Source organism: Ursus americanus, chromosome 19 (genome assembly GCF_024610735.1).
Source record: "Ursus americanus isolate L20-20 chromosome 19, mUrsAme1.1.p, whole genome shotgun sequence".
Lineage (NCBI taxonomy): Eukaryota > Metazoa > Chordata > Mammalia > Carnivora > Ursidae > Ursus > Ursus americanus.
Genome location: NC_142145.1, coordinates 31,034,101 through 31,046,633, shown reverse-complemented (window position 1 = coordinate 31,046,633; position 12,533 = coordinate 31,034,101). Strand labels below are relative to the sequence as shown.

At 37.0% G+C, this 12,533-nt stretch overlaps 1 protein-coding gene and 1 non-coding gene across 3 annotated transcripts in view; both read right to left on the bottom strand.

Moving 5' to 3' along the window:
• LOC148108484 (uncharacterized) overlaps positions 1–12,533 on the bottom strand; it is an 895,742-nt gene that overhangs the window by 726,713 nt on the left and 156,496 nt on the right. The window lies entirely within an intron of this gene.
• On the bottom strand, positions 7,181–7,284 carry LOC123787576 (U6 spliceosomal RNA). Its single transcript, XR_006778277.1, has one exon. It is a non-coding gene; the product is annotated as a U6 spliceosomal RNA (small nuclear RNA).

Genomic DNA, 12,533 nt, shown 5'->3' with positions numbered 1-12,533 from the left:
TTGGAATAATTTCTTTTGGAAATTCTATCTGATGAATAATTATTTTCAACTTATTTTGTGTTTAATGATCTATGTATTAGGGGACTCTAGCTACTATACAAACAAATCCTCACATATGTTAGTTTTAACGAAATAAAAGAGTAACCTCTTACTTAGGTAAGGGTCTGACGTAGGTGTTTCTTGTTTGCAGGCAGCTCTCCCCTGTGGGTTGTGACCCAGAGACCCAGTATTCTTGTACTTCTTGGTTCCACCTTCCCCTACTGACTTGTGAGTTCTGTCTGAATGCCAGTCAGTGGCTGATATGAGAAACAGGGAAGAAGGTATACCTCCATTCCACTCCTAGCCACATGGTTACCCCTGAATACAAGGGAACTGGGAAATATCTCCAGCTGTGCATCTGCTTCCTGCCACAGCTCGTTAGGGAAAGAAAAATATGGGATGGGAAATACAAATATTTGAAAGTCACTAGCTCTCTCTGTTTTTAAACTTCATCCCACAAACATGAGTATTCAATTGTATACATTCTTATACTGGATTATACTTAATTTTCTTGGTGCTTGATGGTTTCTGTAGGAAATTACAAGCAGCTATAAGGCAGGAACCATGATTTACTCAAGGTACCTCATACAGTCTGGGGCTTGCTGAAGGCACTTTCCATTACTGATAGAGAAGCCCCACCCTTCTAATCCTTTGTACTCACACCGTGTACCTAGGCTTCAATGGCAAGTGGCAGCTAACAAGTTATTCTCTCCATTCTAACGAGAGAGTTGTATTCTCCTCAAAAACCTTGAGTTTACCCATGGTAGTCTTCAAGTATTCTGGCTAATAACTCCACAGCTCCTAGAATTCCAAGACAAAATTGCCATAGGCATGTGCTCAAGTTGTCAAAGTATAGGAATGGCACACAAAGTCTTTGTGCTTGTAGTAGGTGTAGTTTGGTTTGGTTTTGTCTTCTAATGAAATATGTGCATAAATAAGGCAAAGGGAAGTTTCTGCATTATGATCATAATGTTACTAACAAACATACTTTGCATTTTCATAGTGTTTGTAGAGTGTTTTTTACTTTTCAAGGCACTTCCATGGTGTTTATTATATTTACTTTTTAAAACTATCTGGTGCTATAGGAAAATGTGTATTATTATCTCCAATATAGTATGAAGACATTTTAGCCCAGTGTGGACAAGTTAATTTCTCATATTAATATAAATTAGTGCTGACACTAATACTAGAATGATGTTTTTGGGTTCACGAACTACTTGTTTTTCGCAAAATGCAACAAATTATGAGCTCTTTGACAGTAGGGTTATATGTGCTTCAATTTTCATTACCTATTTGTACTTTGAAAAAACATGTTTTAATTAAAGAACCTATGTGTATGCGGACAGTGGTGTTAGTGATTACAGTTTAGCATGTCTACCACCCATTTGATTTTTCACCTTTCCCCTCATGGGCACCCAGAACACATCTCCTCTTGAATTACTTTAACAGGTCCAAGGAGGACATGAATTACAATACTGTGAATATATCCAGTGTTATTTATAACGCAGAATTTTCTTGCTGCACTATGGGATGGTTCCTAGATTTTTTTTCTCTTGACCTGAATGCTAAGATCAGGAATGTGTCCTAAATATTTTAGTACCCTTTAGAACTTTATTATAAAAGTATAATCAAATTGGGAAGTTTTCTCTCTTCTTAAATTGCAATGATTTTTTTTGCTTAATGAGTGCCATGTGTTTACTCTTCCTTTGTGAAGTAAGACTTATCTTTAATGTTCTAATTTTAAATTGAGTTTCAAGAGAGCCTCAGCTTGTTAATTAATCTTCCAGGATTCAGTGGTCAAGGTTGTATTCCCTCAAGCCAATCCCTTCACCATTTTAGAAGCAGCAGTTGTATTCTCCTCTCAGCCTTCATTTTCCAGACTAAGAGTCCCTAACTCTTTAGACTGTTCCTCTGAGGATATGTTACACACATAAATCAGGTTTCCAAGGAAGCTAAAAGAGGTAATTATTATTTGCATTTTGGGCATTTAAAAACTCAAAGCTCAGAGGTGAGGATACTTAATTCTAGCTACTTCACCAAATTATAAATTTCTCTTGGGAGCACAGTTCCTTCTGTTTGTTTTATCTACATCTTTACTCCTTAAGATTCTGGCGATACAACCATACAAATAACCCTGACTCTAGGGTTCTTAATAAAAAATACATTAGGACCCACCAATTTACTAATCCCAACTCTAGTTTCTAGGTCCATTTTAGTCAAGGAAAGTACACTTGTACTATTATCTAGGGGATTATATTACCAAAAGAAGGAGAATTTTTGGAACACTGAGGTGACAAATTTCCTTTTGCCTTCTACATTACAAAAAAGTATTTTCATCTGAATTATATGGATCCACACCCACCTCTCTTAGGTTAATAGGTACAATTCAGGTATACTGAGAATAATCATCTTTCCCAACCTGAATGGTTTCCTATGGTTTAGTTGCTACCAAAGGACAAAGCAGAAATGCTTTTCAAGGTCTTTTTTAGAGTTTAAACCAAATTTAAACCATTTTTTTTTCTTCTTTGGCCTGAAAGTTACATTTTAATTACAGTGCAATAATTTGAGGAAGACTGGTAATAGGGAAAACTTTTAGACCTTTTGTTCTTTAGTGCAGTCAAGGGAAACCTCATTAGAGAGGATTTTCTTAGTTAGCAGGGCTTCGAGGTTAATGAGCTGTGAGTGATAATATATAGTAGTAATCCCTCCTGGCAGTAACAGGTTGTATTTTATACATTCCTTAATCTCAATAGGAAAGGAGGTGATGGGAGAGGGTGAGAAGGAAACCAATTTAAGGGGCCTGGGGATGTTCCAAAAATCCCACTCCTGGTATGAATCATAATTGAAAACTTCACATATTTAAACCTGAGAAGCTGAAAGATGAGTGGGTAAAAAACATTTCTCCATAAACTGATTTTGGTGACAAAATGGTGTCCTGCTGTGATTCCAAAGATGCACTGAATGAGGTTCCCCAAATCTGGCATCACCAAGGCTAATTTCCTTTTGATGTCACAAGAAAGAGCCAGCAAAGTTTAGAGTCATATATCTTGGATCAGTTTGATAGAGATGATGGACAATGAAACTAGAAGAGGGCAGTGTTAATAAGGGGATGTCCCGAGCTGAACGCAATTTTGGCGGTACGATTTATATGACATAATTCCGCAGTGGGTTAGCTCTGAAATGGACTGAGATGCTTCATCCGGTGGCCTTATTTTCAGAGTCAGTATAGTGGTCCTTAAGAACTTTTTATGCTCATCCTATTTGGCACTTTCTTTGTGTTGGGAACCCTCTAGAAATCAATTCAGTTCACACCTTAAGTTTAAAGAGACAGAACTGCCTTTCCGAGCAAGGTTCAGATTTCAATTGGCTGAGCCACAACGTCATCATATTTGTGTGACATTAGATGCCTTTATGAAAAGAAAGCAAAGGAAAGAAGGAAGAAGGAAGTTCCCCTTCTCCTCCTTTGCTAGGTTCGCTTTCATAGGTTTGCATTTTAGAACTGCCATCAATTATTTATACTTTCAAAGAAATAAAGTTCAAAATCCTTGTCCTGACATTCAAGGTGATCCATGATTTGATACTAATTGTTCCATTTTATTTCCCATTTGTTTCCTTTGTTAGAAACAAGCTAGAATACTGATTTTCTCCCAAACATACAAAGCCCTTTTCCACCTTCACTCATTAGGTTACTGTTGCCTGGAATATTCTCCTTCACTTCTAGTTATCTGCCTCCTATTCTTTAGGATCTAGTCTAAAAATAATCAATCAATAAAATAAACCAATATACTTACATTCTCATGAAATCTTCCTTATAATTCTATTTAGAAAAAAGAGAAAAAAATTCTCCCTTCATTATCTCATGAAGTACTCTTCTTGTGGATACGTATGAAGATATTTTGGGGAAAAAATTGAAAGTGCTTAATGAGTCAAAGGCACTTCTCAACTTACTGGTGTTAAAGCTCCTTTTTCATAAAATAAATGGTATTTTAACACTGAAAACTTAAAAAAAAATCATCTCAGAACAAAAGACAAATTTATGATTCCCATAGATTTTATATCATGAAAAAACAAATGTATCTTCCTTCCTTTCTTCTTTCCTTACTTATTTTATTAAATTTTATTCATTTGTTCGTTCATTGATTTTACCATGAATGTATGAAGATTTAACTACTCTCCAGTCTCCTGCAAGATTCTTGGATGAGTTTCTTAGAGAAGAAAATTTATCAAGCTGAGAAATTACTGAGAACATTATCAGTGTTTCTCTCCCTTGGTATGTCTTGGAGAAACCCTGCCAAATACTTCTTCAAATATTTGAAGCCCCTTGTTGAGGCTTCACATTGACAGAAAATTCCTTTTTTTGTATATTTCTAAGAATGTGATAAGACAAAAAACTTTTTTTTTTTCCAGCCCACGGCTAGACACAAGAGACACCAAGAACACTCTATAGATTGAAATGCATGCCTACTTTGCTTTACTCAAGGAGACTAGTGAGTATCAGGGTCTGTCAGGGCCCTCTATCCTGCACTCCAGCTACTCTTACTCAAATCTCCGGAATGCAGGGCTGAGCCTGACTATGCTATGCTTCTTTATCTTTCTAAGACCTAAATTACAAAATCAATTGCTGGTCTTCTACCATTTACTTGAAGTAGCTCTTCTCTTTCAAACCATAGAAAACCTTCTTTATAACACTCAAGAGTTTATATTAACTCTGAGTTCTTATCTCTGTTTTTCCATGTTGATTTGGGACTTTTGGTGATTTCTAAGACACACCTGTAAGTGACTGCTTCAGCAGGAGTTGGATCGATGACTTAGTCATTTAATTTTACAACCTTTCTTTTGTGTTCTCAGTATTTCCTGGGTCAGGATTTAATTGGGAGAATAGGCATTGATTGTTCCTTTGAAAGGAAAATTATAGATCAATAGAAAGTATATATATATATATATATATATATATATATGCCATTTTTCTATAGTTTTTAATGGGATACAGTTTTTGAGATGAAAATCTGGATGGTTAGGGCAATTTCTTCCTTTTTCCTCACAGTCATAATTTTGACCTTTTTGGTGCTCAAGAATAAAAGAAAAAGGTTTAGTACGCTTAAATTAAATAACATATTCTACACAAATCTTACATTCTTGATTTAGAAGAATCTCTCTTTAAGAGAGGGACATTTTGGCAATGGGATAGAATTTTGTTACCATTGCAGGCATGTCCTTAAAGAATTCTTATTCCTTCAACCACTCTTGGATAAAGTAGTTACCTAGCATTTTATAAGAAAAAATTTAAAAATAAGTTCCAGAACACTTCCTAGCAGTTAATGTTAATAAGATCTTGCTCCTTCAGTAGATCAACAGAATATTTTACAGGGTACTGTATATTGCTGAGCACACTGAGAGTAACTGCTAGAAGCCACACTCAAAAGACTGGTAAGTACAAAACAGAAGAGATAAAGACATGTATGAAGCTTCCACATGACCTTAAAAACTGTGTATGTTCTACCTATAATCCTTTTCTTTAGATTCCTGTATCTGTTGCCATGCCTTTTATCATAAATAAAATCTCGTAGATACTCTATACACGATATATTTTTTTCTTTTATTCATTGATTAAGTTTGAATACTGATCTTGATGTCACCTTAACTTGAAGTATAAGAACAAATATGGTTGGAAAAGGGAAGGATGCCAAGGGTGAGCCCATTGTGCTATTGGTTCTGGGCCAAATGCTTCAGGTTTATCTTAAGCCTTTTCCCCCTCCAGTGGCAATAAAACTATTACCAGAGTGGTTTTCTTAGACATAGAGGAAATGAACCTATAACATTTCTTGAAATTAATCCATTCCCAAATTTTGTTGTATTTACTTTACTTAAATTACCAGCATTAACAATTAATCTGTTCCCAAATGCCATTTGGAATCATGTCACTAAGTTTTCTGGATTAATTCTAATTTTATGTATTTGTTTTTGAAAATACTGCTAACACTGTATATAATGAACTATTAACGTAGAATTACTTGAGTTCTCTTTGATTCAATCCTCTTATTTACAAAGTGTCCATCTATTCTGTTCTAAATCACTTACCAGGTACTACAGCGAAGTAAAAGAAATGTTAAATGTAATGATTATTCCTAAAGAAAGAGATCTGGTCTTGAGTCCGGGTTTTAGAAAGGATTTCTCCTTCCCATGCTCGACTCATACTAACCCATAATCAATTCCTTTCATCCTGCTCTCCAGAATATATTTCCATTTCTGTTACTTCTCTACAGCTCTATCACTGCCATGCTCATTCGCACCACTAACACTCTTTGCCAGGACAAAATAAATAGTTTCCTGAATGTCCTACTTTATCCTATATCTGCCTTCTCTGCCCTATAGTATTTGTGTACCCAAATAACCAGTCATCTTTAGAAATTTTCAAAATAGATCATGGTCTCCCAGTGCCTTAAACTTTCCAGTCATTTAAATTAAAATCCTAACTCCATTCTTAGGCTCCATGATTGTTCTTCTGACCTCATAGCCTATAATATTGCCACTTAGTATGCACAGTGTCACTTCGGAGCAAGTCAGAATCTCTGGGATGAGGCCCAGGAATTGATGCATTAATAAGTCCTCCATGTGATCCTGATGCATGCTAGAATTTGGGATCATTGTCCCATAACCTTTTTTCCCTTGTTGGGTATGCTCCAACCCTACAGGATTTCTTTCTTCTCTTTGAACCAGTGAATCCAATTCTGTTTCTTTAACCCTCTATCTGCTTGGAATGTATCTACCCCTGAACTTTGCATGGCTTTCTCCTTGTCAGTCAGGTGCCTACTAAATGCTATGCCTTCAGAAATGTTCCCCTGACTATGCTATCCAACACTGTTCTCCTCATCCCTCTCTTCTACATTAAGTTCTTGTTTTCTTTCTTTTTTTTAAGTTTTTACTTAAATTCCAGTAAGTTAACGTACAGTGTAATATTAGTTTCAGGTGTACAATACAGTAATTCAACATTTCCATACAACACCTGGTGCTCATCACAACAAATGAACTCCTTAATCCCCGTCATCTATTTAACCCCTCCACCCACCCACCTCCCTTCTGGTAAATCAGTTTGTTCTGTCTATAGTTAAGAGTCTGATTCTTGGTTTGCCTCTCCCCCCCCCAAAATATGGAATGCTTCATGAATTTGCATGTCATCTTTGCACATGGGCCATGCTAATCTCTGTATCATTCCAATTTTAGTGTATGTGCTGCCAAATCGAGCATGGTTCTTGTTTTCTTAATAATGCTTACTACTAATTCGTCTTGTTTCTTTGTTTATGTATCAGTCGTGATATTAGACTGGAACTGAGGTCCTAAAAATGAAAAAAAACAAGATAGCCTAAAATGGGGTAAAATACTATATACAGCACTTGTAATAGAAGGTTAGAGAAAATTAGTTTGTACCTTGGGAGATTATTTCAGCTCCAGTGTATAAAATAAGTTTGAGAGGCCTAGAAAAGGGCTGTGTGATAGAAAGTTTGAGTGTGGAGGAGGCTGATGTGTTCTGGGTCTCACTCCTTTTATTAGGTAAGGACAGTCTTTTTTTTTTTTTTTTTTTTTTTATCCTCTGGCAGAGGATCCCACAGAATTCTCTTTGAGAGTTACTATGTGTTCTCTGCAGTGTGTGGGACTTTGGATTTATGTCTGAGAGAATCTCAAGTGTGAGAGATAAGCTGGTTATCTATTCTGACAGTGAAGCGAAAGAAAGGAAAGTGGTTGGCTGCCTTGGGCAATCTGTGCTCCTACACTTTGAAGAGGAAAAGGATGCATGATAAGCACTTCCTTTAGGCCACATGGTGTTCCCTTAAATCCCACCCAAAAGTTCTATGAGAAAAGGCAAAAGAACTTAGCAGAAAGAACCAAAAGGTCCTTGTGAATGGCCACAGGCTAAGGAAGATCCTTTGAACAACCAGATGTAAGAGAATTTATCAACCACATAAAGGGAAAAACAGGTCTCCCAAGAGTCTACTTGAGCAAGAGTCAATTTTACCAACCTGCCCAGCCAAGATAGAATGAACTATGTCACATTATTAGTCAGACAAGGACTCCACTCACCATTCTGCTTCTCCCTTTCTAGTTCTGATCCTGGAGGGATCAGCATAAGTCAAAGTTAACAAACTGGAAGAAGAATAAGCTATTCACAAGCCAGGGTCATGCAGATACCAGCTGCAGTGCAGATGATACTCTTCCTCCATTATGAAGGACTTGGCCTGCAGCCTACTGGGTTAGTAAAGAGGAGTAACCATAATATTGAATAAAATGTAGGCTTTGATACATACTGTATTTGGACTTACTAATTATCATAAGGTCTGATATATATATATATATATATCGTCATGTTATCTTCAAACAGGCATAATTTTAGTTCTTCCTTTCTGATTTGCATCCCCCCCCCTTTTTTTTTCTTGCCTAGTTGTTCTAGCTAGGACATCCAGTACTATATTGAATAAAAGTGGCAAGAGTGGCATCCTTGTCTTGTTCTTGAACTTCGAGGAAAGGCTTGTAACTTTGCACCACTGAGTCTGATGTTCGCTGTGGGCTTGTCATAAATGGTTTTTATTACATTGAAGTACAATCCTCCTATATGTTGTTGAGAGTTTTTATCATGAAAAGATGTTGATTTTTTCCAATACTTTTCCTACACCTATTGAAATGATCATATAATTTTTATTTTTCATTCTACTAATGCGATATATCACATCTATTGATTTATGTATATTGAATCAGCCTTGCATCCCAGGGCTAAATCCCACTCGATCATACTGTATGATCCTTTTAATGTACTCTTGAATTTAGTTTGTTAGTATCTATGTTCATCAGGAATATTGGCCTATAATTTTATTTTCTTCTAAGTGTCCTTGTCTGACTTCTGAATATATATTGGAAGGAAACAAAAATTAGTGTCCTGAAGAGATATTTGTACTCCAATACCTATTGGTATATTCTAAATGTCCTCCCATAGTTAAATGCATTAAAAAATGTGAGACACACACACACACACACACACACACACACACACACACACAGAGGAATGTTATTCAGCCATAAAAAAGCAGAAAATCCTGCCCTTTGCAACAACATGGATGAAACTGGGGGGCATTATTTTTTTTTTTATAATGATTTTTTATTATATTATGTTAGTCACCATACAGTACATCCCCGGTTTTCGATGCAAGGCTCGATGATTCATTAGTTGTGTATAACACCCAGTGCACCATGCAATATGTGCCCTCCTTACTACCCATCACCGGTCTATCCCATTCCCCCACCTCCCTCCCCTCTGTAGCCCTCAGTTTGTTTCTCATAGTCCATAGTCTCTCATGTTTCATTCCCCCTTCTGATTACCCCCCCTTTCTTTATCCCTTTCTTCCCCTACTGATCATTCTAGTTCTTATGTTCCATAGATGAGAGAAATCATATGATAGTTGTCTTTCTCTGCTTGACTTATTTCACTAAGCATTATCTCCTCCAGTGCCATCCATGTTGTAGCAAATGTTGAGAACTCATTCTTTCTGATTGCTGAGTAATATTCCATTGTATATATGGACCACAACTTCTTAATCCAGTCATCTGTTGCAGGGCATCTCGGCTCCTTCCACGATTTAGCTATTGTGGACATTGCTGTTATGAACATTGGGGTGCATATGGCCCTTCTCTTCACTACGTCTGTATCTTTGGGGTAAACACCCAGTAGTGCAATGGCTGGATCATAGGGTAGCTCAATTTTTAACTTTTTAAGGGACCTCCACACGGTTTTCCAGAGTGGCTGTACCAACTTGCATTCCCACCAACAATGTAGGAGGGATCCCCTTTCTCCACATCCTCTCCAACAATTGTTGTTTCTTGCCTTGTCTATTTTTGCCATTCTAACTGGCGTAAGGTGGTATCTCAGTGTGGTTTTGATTTGAATTTCCTTGATGGCTAATGATTTTGAACATTTTTTCATGTGTCTGTTAGCCATTTGTATGTCTTCATTGGAAAAGTGTCTGTTCATATCTTCTGCCCATTTTTTGATTTGTTTATTTGTTTCTCGTGTATTGAGTTTGAGAAGTTCTTTGTAGATCTTGGATACCAGTCCTTTATCTGTAGTGTCATTTGCAAATATATTCTCCCATTCCGTGGGCTGCCTCTTAGTTTTTCTGACTGTTTCCTTGGATGTGCAGAAACTTTTAATCTTGATGAAGTCCCATAAATTCATTTTATCTTTTGTTTCTCTTGCCTTTGGGGATGTGTCATGAAAAAGGTTGCTTTGGCCGATGTCGTAGAGGTTGCTGCCTATGTTCTCCTCTAGAATTTTGATGGATTCCTGTCTCACATCGAGGTCTTTCATCCATTTGGAGTTTATTTTTGTGTATGGTGTGAGATAGTGGTCAAGTTTCATTCTTTTGCATGTAGCTGTCCAATTTTCCCAGCACCATTTATTGAAGAGACTGTCTTTTTCCCACCGGATGTTTTTTCCTGCTTTATCAAATATTAGTTGCCCAAAGAGCTGAGGGTCCATTTCTGGGCTCTCTATTCTGTTCCATTGGTCTATGTGTCTGTTTTTGTGCCAGTACCATGCTGTCTTTGTGATCACAGCTTTGTAGTACAGCTCGAAATCCGGCATTGTGATGCCCCCAGCTTTGTTTTTCCTTTTCAACAGTTCCTTGGAGATTCGGGGTCTTTTCTGGTTCCATACAAATTTAAGGACTATTTGTTCCAGTTCTTTGAAAAACGTTCTCGGTATTTTGATCGGGATAGCATTGAAAGTGTAGATTGCTCTGGGTAGCATGGACATTTTAACTATGTTAATTCTTCCGATCCATGAGCATGGAATATCTTTCCATCTTTTTATGTCTTCCTCAATGTCTTTTAAGAGTGATTTATAGTTTCTAGAATAAAGGTCCTTTACATCTCTGGTTAAGTTAATTCCAAGGTAACGTATGGTTTTTGGTGCTATTGTAAATGGGATGGATTCCCTGATTTCTCTTTCTTCGTTCTCGTTATTCGTGTACAGAAATGCAACTGATTTCTGAGCATTGATTTTGTATCCCGCCACGTTACTGAATTGCTCTATAACTTCTAATAGTTTGGGAGTGGCTTCTTTTGGGTTTTCCATATAGAGTATCATGTCGTCTGCGAAGAGAGACATTTTGACTTCTTCTTTGCCGATTTGAATACCTTTGATCCCTTTTTGTTGTCTGATTGCTGTTGCAAGGACTTCTAGTACTATGTTGAATAATAGTGGCGAGAGTGGGCATCCTTGTCGTGTTCCTGATCTTAAGGGAAAGGCTTCCAGCTTTTCCCCATTGAGAATAATATTTGCAGTAGGCTTTTCATAGATGGCTTTTATGAGATTGAGAAATGTACCTTCTATTCCTACACTCTGAAGGGTTTTAATCAGGAAAGGATGCTGTATTTTGTCAAATGCTTTTTCGGCATCGATTGAGAGGATCATATGGTTCTTGAGTCTTTTCTTGTTGATATGATGTATCACGCTGATTGATTTGCGAATATTGAACCACGCTTGCATCCCAGGTATGAATCCCACTTGATCGTGGTGGATAATCCTTTTAATGAACTGTTGGATTCTATTAGCAAGTATCTTGTTGAGGATTTTGGCGTCCATATTCATTAGGGAAATCGGTCTGTAATTCTCCTTTTTGAGGGGGTCTTTGCCTGGTTTGGGGATCAAGGTAATATTGGCCTCATAGAATGAGTTTGGTAGCTTTCCTTCTGTTTCTATTTTTTGAAATAGCTTTAGGAGAATAGGTATTATTTCTTCTTTGAATGTTTGGTAGAATTCCCCAGGAAAACCGTCCGGGCCTGGAGTTTTGTTACTTGGAAGGTTGTTTATCACTGACTCAATTTCTTCATAATTAATTGGCCTGTTTAAGAAATCAATTTCTTCCTGTTTCAATCTTGGTAGTTTATAGGTTTCCAGGAAGGATTCCATCTCTTCCAGATTGCTTAGTTTATTGGCATATAGCTGTTGATAAAAATTTCTAATAATCCTTCCAATTTCAATGGTGTTCGTCATGACCTCTCCTTTTTCATTCATAATTTTAATAATCTGGGTCTTTTCTCTTTTCTTTTGGATAAGTCTTGCCAGTGGTCTGTCAATTTTATTGATTCTCTCCAAGAACCAGCTTCTAGTCCTGTTGATCTGCTCTACTGTACTTCTGGTTTCTGCTTGATTGATTTCAGCTTTAATTTTGGTCAACTGCTTCCTTGTGCGTGGATTAGGCCTGTCCCTCTGTTGCTGTTCCAGCTTCTTGAGGTGAGAATATAAAAACTGCATTTTAGATGTTTCTATTCTTTTGAGTGAGGCTTGGATGGCTATGTATTTCCCCCTTAGGACTGCCTTTGCAGTATCCCATAGGTTTTGGACCATTGTGTTTTCATTCTCATTGGTCTCCATAAATTGTTTAATTTGATTTTTGATTTCCTGGTTTATCGAGTCATTCCTGAGCAGGATGGTTCTTAGTCTCCAA